This window comes from Martes martes (assembly GCF_963455335.1).
Source record: "Martes martes genome assembly, chromosome: 15".
Classification (NCBI taxonomy): domain Eukaryota; kingdom Metazoa; phylum Chordata; class Mammalia; order Carnivora; family Mustelidae; genus Martes; species Martes martes.
This window is the reverse complement of record NC_137903.1, coordinates 29250058-29262978: the sequence shown is the minus strand read 5'-3', so window position 1 is coordinate 29262978 and position 12921 is coordinate 29250058.

Below are 12921 nucleotides of genomic sequence, written 5' to 3'. Positions count from 1 at the left end.
TAAAAATTATATTATAAAAATAATATATATCTAGCCTTCTGGGATCCTCTTTTACCATTCAGCATGTTTCTTTGATTCATCAAAGTTAAGTGTAAACAAGCAGTAGAACATTTATTTTTACTGCTGTAATATTGTATGTCTGTAAAGCTATTTTTCTGTAGTTATTTATCCATTTTCATGTGGACACTTGAGTTGTCTCCAATATTTTGTGCTTGTTAGAGGCAAATTTGCCATGAAGCTAATGAAATTTGAGCTTCAGAGCCCTACAGTCCCATGTGTCCCATCCATATCTGTAAAAGAGGACTCTTGTCAATGTGTTCACGTGGTTATATGTTTTTGTAAAATCTTCAAAAGAAGGATATTTAAACCACAATGGATTAGGACCACTTTCTCTTTACATTCCAGCTTCCACTCCTTCAACACTTCTCAAGTTGGGTGGTGATAGATAGCAGCAGGCATTTGGGGATTGAGCCAAAGTGGGTTGAGTTGCAGATACATTTTCTTGAGTTCAGTGGGATGTATTTTATGGGTTTGCAGTCTGTTAATATTAGACTATTGCTTTCCATCCCATTGTAGGAAGGTGTAGGGACAAATGTCACATCAGGATCTGAATGTGTCCTACAGCATCCAATGCCGGAATTATACACATGTTGAGGAAGAAATATAGTTTGAAATGTTGGGAGCTAGAACCTGGTCTGTAAAAATGTGTTAGATCTGTAAAACTAAGTAGAGGATTGAGTTCTGACCAATACATAGTCAAATGGAAGTTCTCCCATTAGGAATGTATCCATGATTATATGATTATAAATGTATTTTACATATTTTCTTTATTGATGGGAATCATACAAAGTAAAATTTATCAGAATCCCTGAGTTTGTAGGTCACAAACCTAGAACAGATCTACAGGGATTCTGTCTAGACTTTTTTATTTTTTAATATCCCAAAGGTTAATAATTTTAAGAAGCTAAATAAACCATGCTAAAAGACTTTGCCTTTTTATTCTCGCTATGTAAACAATATATTGTCATACGAAGAGGGGATCAAAGAATATGCAGCAAAAAAAAAAAAAAAGTATAGAAGTGCATAAAACAAAATAAAACATGTCATGCCCCACAAAACCCAAATCTGCCCCTGGCAATTACTAACAAGGCTGGTAGGAGCATTCTCGGCCTGTGGATGTATCCGAGTCTCATTTGAACTGAGGAGAACACTGCTAGGTGGCAGAGTATGGGGTGTTCAGCTTTAAAAGATAATGCTGGGGCCAGCTGGGTGGCTCAGTCGGTTAAGCATCTGACTCTGGATTTTGCTCAAGTTGTGATCTGGGGATCATGGGATCAAGCCCCACATCAGACTCTGCTCAGTGAAGAGTCTGCTTGAGATTCTCTCCCTCACTCCCTCTCTCCCTCTGCCCCTCCCTGCCATGCTCACGGGTGCTCTCTTTCAAATAAATAAATCTTTAAAAAACCTTGAAAAAAAAAAAAAAGATAATGCTGTAATGTTTCCAAAGTGGTGGTACCAGTCTATGCTGCCAGCAGCACCCATAAGCCCTTTCCTGTTACTCCACATTCCCGCCAAACCTTGTTCTTGTCAGACTTCTTAATTTTCCTCATCTACTGATAATAAATCACAGTACCCTCAGTTTGAGCCTTTTTTCCTATGCTGGTTGTTCATTCATGTTTCTCTTCTACTTCTAAGAGTTTTTATTAGAAATATATTATTGATACTAATATTTTGTCAATTGTACGTGTTGCAAATATTTTCTCCCTGTTTATAGCATGTGTTTTTTCAAGTATTAAATATTTTTTACTCTATTTTGGAAAAAAAATCAAACTGACAGAAGAACTTCAGGACTAATACAACAAACTCCTGTATACATACCCTTCAATTCACAGTTTGCTCTATTTGTGTATAAAATAGACAATCTGGGGGGCACCTGGGTGGCTTAGTGGGTTAAAGCCTCTGCCTTCGGCTCAGGTCATGATCCCAGGGTCCTGGGATCGAGCCCCGCATCGGACTCTCTGCTTGGCGGGGAGCCTGCTTCCCTTCCTCTCTCTCTCTGCCTGCCTCTCTGACTACTTGTGCTCTCTATCAAATAAATAAATAAAATCTTAAAAAAATAGACAATCTGTACATTATTTTGTTCATCTATTTGAGAATAAGTTGCAGCATGTATCCCCGAAAACAAAAATATTCTTTTAGGTACCCATTTTCAAATTTAGGTAGTTTAACATTGATATAAGACTAGTATCTTACACGTAGATGTATTGAAATTTGGCCAGTTGTTCCAATAACATTCTTTTTTTTTTTTAAGTTTTTTTTATTTATTTGTCAGAGAGAGAGAGAGCAAGCACACAAGCAGGCAGAGAGGCAGGCAGAGGCTGAGAGAGAAGGCGGCTCCACGCCAAGCGAGGAGCCCATGAGGAACTCGATCCCAGGACCCTGGGATCATGACCTGAGCCGAAGGCAGAGGCTTAACCCACTGAGCCACCCGGGCATCCCTCCAATAACGTTCTTTAGAGCAAATTTTCCCCCAATCTGGGATCCAGTCCCAGATCTTTTCACTGTTTTTATGGAGACTTTCATGAATAAAAGTTAACTTTAGTATAGTTGAATGCGTCAATTCTTTCTTCTGTATTTTGCAACTTAGGCAACTAAAAAAATCCTTGCCCTGCCAGGGGTTGAGGGGATTGGGGTAGGTATGACTATGTGAAGCACAGGTGAGTTTTCAGTCAGTGAAAGCATTTTGTATGATACTATAATGGTGGATACATGTCACTATACATTTTTTCAAACCCACAGAATGTACAACACCAGGAGTGAATCCTAAATAACCATGGACTTAGGGTGAAAATGATGTACCAGGGGAGATCCATCTGTAGTAGCAAGCATACCACTCTGGTGGGGGATGTGGATAACAGGAAAGGCTATACATGAATGGGCAAGTCGGTTTATGGAAAATCTCTGTAGTGGCCTCTCAATTTTGCCGTGAACCTGAAACTGCCCTTGGAGGGTGTGTGGGGGGGGGAGACTTAGAAAAAAATCTTTGCCTACCCTAAAGTCAGAAAGGCACTTCCTTGAATTTGGGGGGAAACTTTAGAAGTTTTGGCTTTCACATTTAAACCATTAGTCCATACGGAGTTCGTTTTTGTTTGGTATAAAATAGGAAAACATTTCCTCGTTTTCTAAATGGCCAGCCAATGTTCCAAATACCATTTATTGAAGAATGCTTTCTCCAGTGATTTGCAGTGTCATGTCTGGTCATACATCAAGGTTCCATGACATACAAGTCTGTTTCCAGACTGACTATTCTCTCCCAACCTGTCTATCCCTGTGCTAATACCATTCTGTCTTAATTACTTTACCTTCGTAAGTTTTGCTATCCATTTGAGCAAGTTTTTTTTCAGGAGTGTGTTGCCTAAGGATTATCTCCCTCCCTCTCTCTTTGCCCCTGCCCCTACTCCCATGTTCTCTCTCTATCTAAAATGAATAAATAAAATCTTAAAAAGTTACGTGTTTTTGAATTGGTCATTGGTTTATAAAATGAAATTTATATATTTTTAAATAAATTTATATAATTTCATTTTTACAAATTTTATAAGTCACCTTGCTAAATGCTCTTCACATTCTAATAATTTTTAGTTTTAGTTTTCTAAAAATAACTAATCTTAAGTAATGACAGTTTTGTTTTTCTTTTCCTTTACTTTCTCTTACCTTACTATGCTGGCTGGAACTTGATTATGGTGTTGAGTATGTGTAATGTTAGTGGACATTTGTGTCTAGTTCCTGATATCAAAAGCCAATAAATTAAAAATAAATAAAATAAATAAATAAATGCCTTTAATTCACGATTCCTCATTAAGAATGATGTGTGTTGAAGGTATCTCAAAAACACTTTTATTTAAAAGATTTTATTTATTTATTTGATAGACACAGCAAGAGAGACAGCACAAGCAAGGGAAGTCGGAGAGAGAGAAGCTGGCCTTCTGTCCATCAGGGAGCCCAATGAGGGGCTCCATCCCAGGATCCTAGGACCATGACCCCAGCTGAAGGCAGACATTCAACAACTGAGCCACCCAGGCACCCCTCAAAAACACTTTAAGAGATTTTTTTCTTCCCTGATCTATCAGTATTAAAAATTATAGGTTTTTCAAAATTTAACATCTTTGCACTCCTGAAATAAACCTTATTTGGCCATGATTCAGTATCTTTTATATACCTGACATTTTATGTTTAACATTTTGTTTGGAATAAATTGATGCTTATCAGTGAGATTGACCTATATTTTTCCTTTGTCACACTTTCCATGGATATACAGTCATCAAATACTCAGCTGCGGAATATTTCCTGCAATCGTTTATATAAGACCGAAATAATTCGGGGGTGTCTGGCTGGCTCAGTCAGTAGAACAGCTGATTCTTGCTCTCTGGGTCACGAGCTGGAGCCTCATGTTTGGTACAGAGGTTACTTTAAAGAAAAGTTGTTTTTTTTTTTTAAAGATTGAAATCATCTGCTGAAAGTTTGACACAACTCCCTATAAATTATCTGGGTCTGGAGTTTATTTTGTGTAAATGGAAAGATTGTTCCCTTTAGATTTATTGTCTTTAGTATCATAGGACCAGACAGCCTTTCTCAGGGAATTCTTGAATTGGTTTTGTTAAGTTATGTTTTTTAATGTCTTTTTTAACTGTTTTTATATTTAATTTCACAAAGTTACTCATTTCATCTTTTAAAAATATGTTTAATATATAATTATGCTTCTCTTTCATTCCTTTGACCTTTCATTATTTTCTTTTTAAAGATTTTATTTATTTGCTTGAGAGAGAGAAGAAGAGAGAACACAGAGAGAGAGGGAGAAGCAGACTCCCCGCTGAGCCAAGGAACGTGATGTCAGACTCTATCCCAGCACCCCAGGATCATGACTTGAGCCAAAGACAGACACATAACCAACTGAGCCATGCAGGCGCCCCTCTCTCATTTTTTTTGCTTAATCAGTCTCGCCAGAGAGATCATCTTATTGTATGGTGTTTTGTTTTGTTTTAAAGATTTTGTTATTTATTTGACAGACAGAGATCTCAAGTAGGCAGAGAGGCAGGCAGAGAGAGAGGGGGAAGCTGGCTCCCCGCTGAGCAGAGAGCCCAATGTGGGGCTCGATCCCAGGACCCTGGAATCATGACTTGAGCCAAAGGCAGAGGCTTTAACCCACTGAGCCACCCAGGGGCTCCTGTTTGGTGTTTTTAAAGAATCAACTTTTGACTTTGTTGATCATCCTCTCTACTGTATGTTTGTTTTTTGTTTCACTGATTTCTGTTCTTTTCTTTCCCTCCCTCCCACCTCCCTCTCTTTTCTACCCTCTTCAGATTATTCTGTTGTTCTTTTTATAATCTCTCTCAATTAATGAGTATATTTTTAACCTTCCTATTTTTGTAATATAAAAATTAAGGATATAAGTTTTCCTCAAATTACAATTTTTCTACATCCCACAGTTTTGATCTAAAGTATTTTTATTTAGTTCTGGTATTCTAAATTTTATGTTATTGTTTCCTCTTGAAAATGTAAGTTAAAGTATTTTTAATTCAACATATATTTATATGTATATTTTTTACACATACATTTATTGCATTATGGCCAGAGAATAAATATGACATCAGTTCTTCAAAGTATCTTGAGACTCGCTATGTGCTATGTGTCCCTGGTCAATGTTTACAAATGTCCTAAGCCAGAGAAGAATGTTTATTTCTTCTAAATAGATCGGTACAGTGATATATATCAAATAAATCAAGCTTAGTAGTTCAGATTTTCTACATCTTTACTAATGTTCATGTTGGTCCATCAGGGGGCCTCTCATCCATGAACAGATAAAAGAGATCAGTCAGTGTCTCATTACACTGGTGGATTTGTCTACTTTCCCCTGTAGTTTCTGCAATTTTAGCTGTATGTATTTTGGGGCTGTTTTATTTTAGAATCAATATTTGTAAAACCATTTAACCACTAACATGTCACAGAATCTTAGATTTGAACATGTTCACCAGAGTGCAGTCATGACCCCTGACACTCTCCTTGCCCAGACAGGAGGAATGGGTTTATAGCACCCTGCTACACGACCAGCTGACTTATTGAAGACCTTCATTTATTTTTTAAAGAATTATTGATTTAGGGCGCCTGGGTGGCTCAGTGGGTTAAGCCGCTGCCTTTGGCTCAGGTCATGATCTCAGGGTCCTGGGATCGAGTCCCGCATCGGGCTCTCTGCTCAGCAGGGAGCCTGCTTCCCTATCTCTCTCTCTGCCTGCCTCTCTGTCTACTTGTGATCTCTCTCTGTCAGATAAATAAATAAAATCTTTAAAAAAAAAGATTTATTGATTTATTTGAGAAAGAGAGAGGGAGACAGCACATGGCAGAGAGGGGCAGGAGGGAGAGGGAGACTGTCTTAGGCAGACCCCATGCTCAGTGTGGAGTCCAACAGAGCGGTCCATCTCATAATCCTAAGATTACAACCTGAGCCCAAACCCAAAGTCGGTCACTTAACCCCTTACTGAACACTTTTAGAAGCAGTAGGCTTCCTACCGATGGGCAGCCCAGTTCTTCATTGGAGATCTGTACTTGATCATAGTTACCATTTAATTAGACTTCAAGAACCTGGTATTATGTAAAGCACTTTACAAACATTATCATGTTTAATTCTCAGTACAATCTGGAAAAGTAAGTACTTTATTCAGATTGTACTCATGAGGAAATAGAGGAATTAAGTGACTTGCTCAAGGTCACACCAGCAGTAGTTGAACCGCAGGAATTTAACTCTAGGTCTGTCAACCAAATCCCTAGACTACTCTTCCAAGTTGTTCCTTTTTAAAGTAATCTCTACACCCAACATGGGGCTCGAAGTCAAGACCCTGAGATCAAGAGTTGCATGCTTTACTGGATGAGCCAGTCAGGTGCCCCCACACTCCTAAGTTTGTTTGTTTGTTTTGTTTTTTAGGGGGGCAGGGCAGAAGGACAAGGAGAACCTCACGCAGACTCCCAACTGACCGTAGAGCCCTGCACTGGTCTGAGATCATGACCTGAGCTGAAAACAAGAGTCAAGCACTTAACTGACTGAGCCACCCAGGTGTCCCTACACTCCCAAGTTTCTAATGTTAGGTCTAAAATCATGTCACTCTAACCACCATTTTTAATGTTCCCAGCACTTTCCAATTCCTTGGAAACCTCAGAAATAACTCCAGCTAATACACGTACCATAACCCTGCCCATCTTTCTTCGGTTTTCTCATAGAACCTTTGGCCCTTGGACATATGCCTTTGTGTATTTTTATTGCTACTTTCAGGAACCAGTCCATCTTTACATGTGGAATGCTTCATTCTTCACGCACAGTCTAGTGAGTTACAACTCATTTCCGCATGTGAGTTAGGCCTGCTGGATGAAGCCCAGTATTTAATATCTAGTCCTTTATCTTTCAGGGTTTATAAGTCAAACCTCAGAACCACTCAGGTCTCGCATGTCTATCCTTTAATAAAGAGCTTTGATTCAGATTTCCTCTTACATCTCCCAGCACATGGTCTAATTAGCTTAAGCTGCTGGTTCTCTTTTCTTCACAAAAAGTCTTCACTGGCATGGTTGTATGATGGCCTTTTCATTGTGGGACCGCAGAAAACCTTCCCTATAGTAGCTCACATGGAAATCACAGATGGCATTACTAACACATTCCTGTTTTGCATTATGCTTTACGGCAGGGAGGGACAGGAAAATATCCAGGGTGACTCAATCAGACAAGAGTCGTGGAATGCATACATCCTGCACAACCATTCTGAGAGTTTGCCTGAAGCTGTATCTTAGAACAGGAAATACTGCAAAAATGTGAACTGACCTGTATGTTATTCTCAGGTGCTGTTGAGACACGTATAGAAATAATAATGCCTACCATTCTTTCATCCCAGGAATCTTCAGTCTCACACCTATTAGTTTATAGCTACTCCTTACTCTTTTTATATGTGAGGCTTGGAAAACCTGTCTGAGTATAGGTCAAGGTGAGGAGAGTCAAGCACAGGTCCACACATCTGGCTGCCATTGATCTTTTTTTCACTTGTAGCATCATCATGGATCAGACCACAGCTCTGACCCTACCACTTTCTGCCTTTGATATCTGTTCCCGATAAGTCATGTGACAACACCTTCAAATTCTAAAAATAGGATTATTTAATCATTCAACATATTTGTGGCATCTACCATGGGGCAGGCCTGGTGATATCATGATGAACAAGAAAGTCATAGTCTGTTCTCACTCAAGCTTACAGTAGAGGTGGGGAGACAGTTACAAGAGTGGTAAGGGCTCTGACAGGGGAAGTACAGGATGTCCTAGGAAGGTATAGCATGGACACGTAATCCAGATCTGGAGGATCAGGGAATACTTCCCAGAAGAAATATCCTCTAAAGTGAGATCTGAAGGCTGAAGAGGAATTGGAACAATTAAAACAGGAAACGGAAAAGAAGGGAAAGACTCAAAGTGAGAGTGTGGCCCATCCAAAGAATGGAAAGGAGTCAGGTGTTACTCTACTTAGGTCAGATTATGCCGCAGCAACAAATGGCCCCTTCTCATGCCATATAACAACGGAGGCTTCTTTCTCATTTGTGCTGCCATGTAAAGAAAAGATTGTAGGGGATGATATAATATGGAGAAAAAATTGTAGGGAGGTAAAGCCGAGATAAGAAGGCTAAGGCAGTAATTCAAGCTAGAAAAGATGGTAGGTTGAACTACGGTAGTGACAGTGGAGATATAGGGAAGTGGATAGAATCCACAGATTTAGACAAAGTAGAGTTAATAGCTCTTCCTGATTGTTTGGACATAAAGAGTGAGAGAGAAGAAGTCATAGTTGACACTCAAGTTCAATATATACTATGCAGCTTTATACTATCCACAAAATATAACCTGAAGATCGAAGCTTTTATAGACAAACTTAATATGATAGCATGATATTTTATTATCGATATTTTTAGAAATGTCTTCCTACTAATCTCAAACACATCATGGCGTTTTCGACCTCAGTAATTAATGCTATTCTTTTTGCCAAGCTCCTGGTACAGATACATTCACAGAACTATGGAATTCTTGACAGTGAAGCTTGTGGGATGCTAAATTGGGAGTTGCCTTGCTAAGAGTCGGTCTATTTTACTCTACATTCATCCTAAAACCTAAACTCACAAAGATGTCATTGGGTGGTTAAGAAAAACAGATGTGTGCCAAGCTATAAAGCCTACTTTTGCAAACCTTAGCAAAAGGAAATACATACAGGTTTTACTAGATACAACATTGTAAGGCCATCAACACTCTGAAGACACCATATGAAAGGTATGACCAGCAGAACGCTTAGAAACCTACTGCTAATATGCATTGATTTTCCAGCAGAAAAAAAAATGTTGTACTGGATTCTCCTTCTCAAGATTAGGCACATTGCGAGGTCATTAAATTCTCAAAAAAGAAGGAGAAGAGAATCTTACATTTTTCCAAGACAACTCTAAATTTCTCAGCAGTGGACAAATTGAGAGCACCAATTCAGATACATATATTTTTAAGTCTGGCAACAGCCTCCTTTCCTTCTGGCTTTACTTGTCCAGCTTCTCCCACCCTGATCATTTCTCAACCACACAGTCACCAAGAGTCTGTTAATTTCTCTATTTTCTCCCAACATTTTTACCATCTCTGTCTTCCTTTTCCATCTTATGCAATTTAGATTCTGTATTATAAGGGTTAATTTCAGCATGCCTACGATAAGCCTGAGCTATTTCACTGAGATCTGAAATGTACCAGAATTACACACACTCCTGTCAAGGCATGAATGTGCTGATTAATAGTGTTGCTTTATAACCAAGATTCTGAGAAGTTGACTCCCTGGCATCCTCCAAAGATGACCTTATGAAGGTTTTTTTGTTTTGTTTTTGTTTTTGTTTTTTAATCTCTAGGATCTAAAAAATTTAAACATATTTGATGCATTTCAGTTCATGTCACTAATTTTTCTATCTGAAGCTGAAATGTCATATTTGACATGGGAACCTCTTCGAGCTGTCTTCTGGGTCCTTCAGACAGAATCAGTCCCAGTTTCTCTGCTTTCTGGTTTGACAGAGCCTAGTCCAGGGTCATCTCGAATATTTTTCCCCAGACCAGGAAGGTATTTTTGCCAGGAGCCCGGTTCTCTGGGTTCCCTTTAATGGAAAATGGTATTTAATGGCCTTGGTCTAGGGTCACCTGGGTGGCTCAGTCATTTAAGCGCTGGACTCTTGATTCTGGCTTAGGTCATGACCTCAGGGTGGTAGGGTGGAGCCCCACGTTCGGCTCTGTGCTCAGCATGGAGTCGGCTTGTCCTTCCCCCTCTGTTCCTCCCTCCCACTCTCTCTTTCTATCTTTAAAATAAATAAATAAAATCTTGGGACGCCTGGGTGGCTCAGTTGGTTGGGCAGCTGCCTTTCGCTCGGGTCATGATCCTCAGCATCCTGGGATCGAGTCCCGCATCGGGCTCCTTGCTCGGTGGGGAGCCTGCTTCTCCCTCTGCCTCCATCTGCCAGTGCTCGCGCTCTCTCTCTCTCTCTCTCTCTCTGACAAATAAATAAATAAAATCTTTTAAATAAATAAATAAATAAATAAAATAAAGTAAAATAAATAAATAAAATCTTTAAAAAATAACAATAAATAAAGGCCACAGTCTAGGCATTAGGAATGTTAATTGCTACTAATTTGGTTATTGTCTTCTAAAGCATTTTAGCGGACAGAGCTAAGACTTTCTTTCTTTCTTTCTTCCCTTCCATTTTAGGAGAAAAAAATCATGAGTTCATTCAATTCAAATTTAGAATTACAAGATTTGTATTTACCTCTTTGATTTTATGCTGGTATCATTTTTATACTGAAAATCTTGGTTTCTAAGAATATTAAGGTAATTATTTATTACATATAGAATAGTTTCAGAATAACAACCAAAATTATTACTGACCATATGACTACTGAAAACAGTTCAACATGTCTTTCAAGTTTAAAAAAAATTCACATCTATTCTAGTAGGTATGTATCGTCAAATTATTGTATTTTAAAGATGTGAAATAATTCCTTTCTGTGTGGTTAAGACATGAAATCAATGGACAGGTAGGCTCATTTGTTTCATTTCGCTTTTGGTTTTTGAAAGTGCTTTTCTCTTCCATTTTGATTTAATACTTTTGTACTTATATAAACATTTACATGGTTTGAAATCAAATCTAAAAAATAGTGGATATTCTGAAAAGGTTAGCCTTTACCTTGGCTTCTTCTGCCTTATTCCTGCCTTCCTCACAGGTTATTGTTTAAAATTTATTTATTTATTTATTTATTTATTACAGGTTTCTTTATTTTTTTAAGATTTTATTTATTTATTTGACAGAGAGAGACACAGCGAGAGAGGGAACAGAAGCGGGGGAGTGGGAGAAGCAGGCTTCCCGCTGAGCAGGGAGCCAGATATGGGGCTCGAACCTACCACCCTGGGATTATGACCTGAGCCGAAGGCAGTTGCTTAACGACTGAGCCACCCAGACACCCCTACAGGTTACTTTCAAAATAAAAATTTTCTATTTTTACAGTTTTGAAAGTATAAGCAAATATTTTATATATGTGCACAAATATATACATCTGCCCTTTAGATAAAGAGAAACTACAATGGACACTTTTCTCTACTTATTTTTTTTTTTTGCTCAGCAACATGTCCTGGAGATCACTTCATAGCAGTATATAGAAATATTCTTTATTCTTTTCTCTTACTCAGTTAGGTGCTTGCTCTATAGCCCTAGTTTCCTGTTGATAAATATTTGGGTTGTTTCCAGTTCTCTGTTATTTTAGCAATTTTAATAGCAGAGAACTGGATGCAATAGCCTTCCAGACACTTTATGAAGTATTTACAAGTCTGATCATATGTCGCTGAATCTGGAACTCCGTTGATTGTAAGAGGCACCATTACTTTAGTAACACTAAGAAAGAAAAACATCCTGTTGATTAATCATAAGCTATAGCTCAGTTTCAGAGATGTAAAATGGGAAGTGAGTGTACATCTTAATATTGATAAAATTAGAATCTCGTGTAACCCTTACAGCAAACTTTTTTTTTTAAGATTTTATTTATTTATTTGACAGAGCGAGACACAGCGAGAGATGGAACACAAGCAGGGGAGCAGCAGAGGGAGTAGGAGAAGCAGTCTTCCTGCCAAGCAGGGAACCTGATGCAGGGGTTTCATCCCAGGACCCTGGAATCATGACCTGAGCTGAAGGCAGACGCTTAACAACTGAGCCATCCAGGTGCTCCCCCTTACAGCAATCTTAAAGGGAGGTACAACTATCATAAGCTCCATGATTGAAGTTGCTTTTTCTTGCCTTTTACTCTGTTTCTTTTTTTTTTAAGATGTTATTTATTTATTTGACAGACAGAGATCACAAGTAGGCAGAGAGGCAGGCAGAGAGAGGAAGAAGCAGGCTCCCTGCTGAGCAGAGAGCCCAATGTGGGGCTCGATCCCAGGACCCTGAGATCATGACCTGAGTGGAAGGCAGAGGCTTTAACCCACTGAGCCACCCAGGTGCCTCTACTCTATTCATAACCCCAAGAACTATGCCTGGCACATAGTAGACTATATATATTTGTTGAATGAATGAATGAATGAATGAATTACCACTTTATGAATAAGGAAACGTTGAGGTACAAAGTTGATTTAACTTGCCTGAGATCAAACAACCATTTACTAACAGAACCTAGATGTGACCAAAGAAAGTCACGACTCATCCCGGCAGCACTCCACCCTATGAATTTATGATCACCAGCTACAACTGGGCCATCATCAATTCTATTGATTCTCTCTCTTCCACTCATAGCAAAGATTACTTTTATTTATTTTTTTCAAGATTTTATTTTTAGGTTATCTCTACACCCAA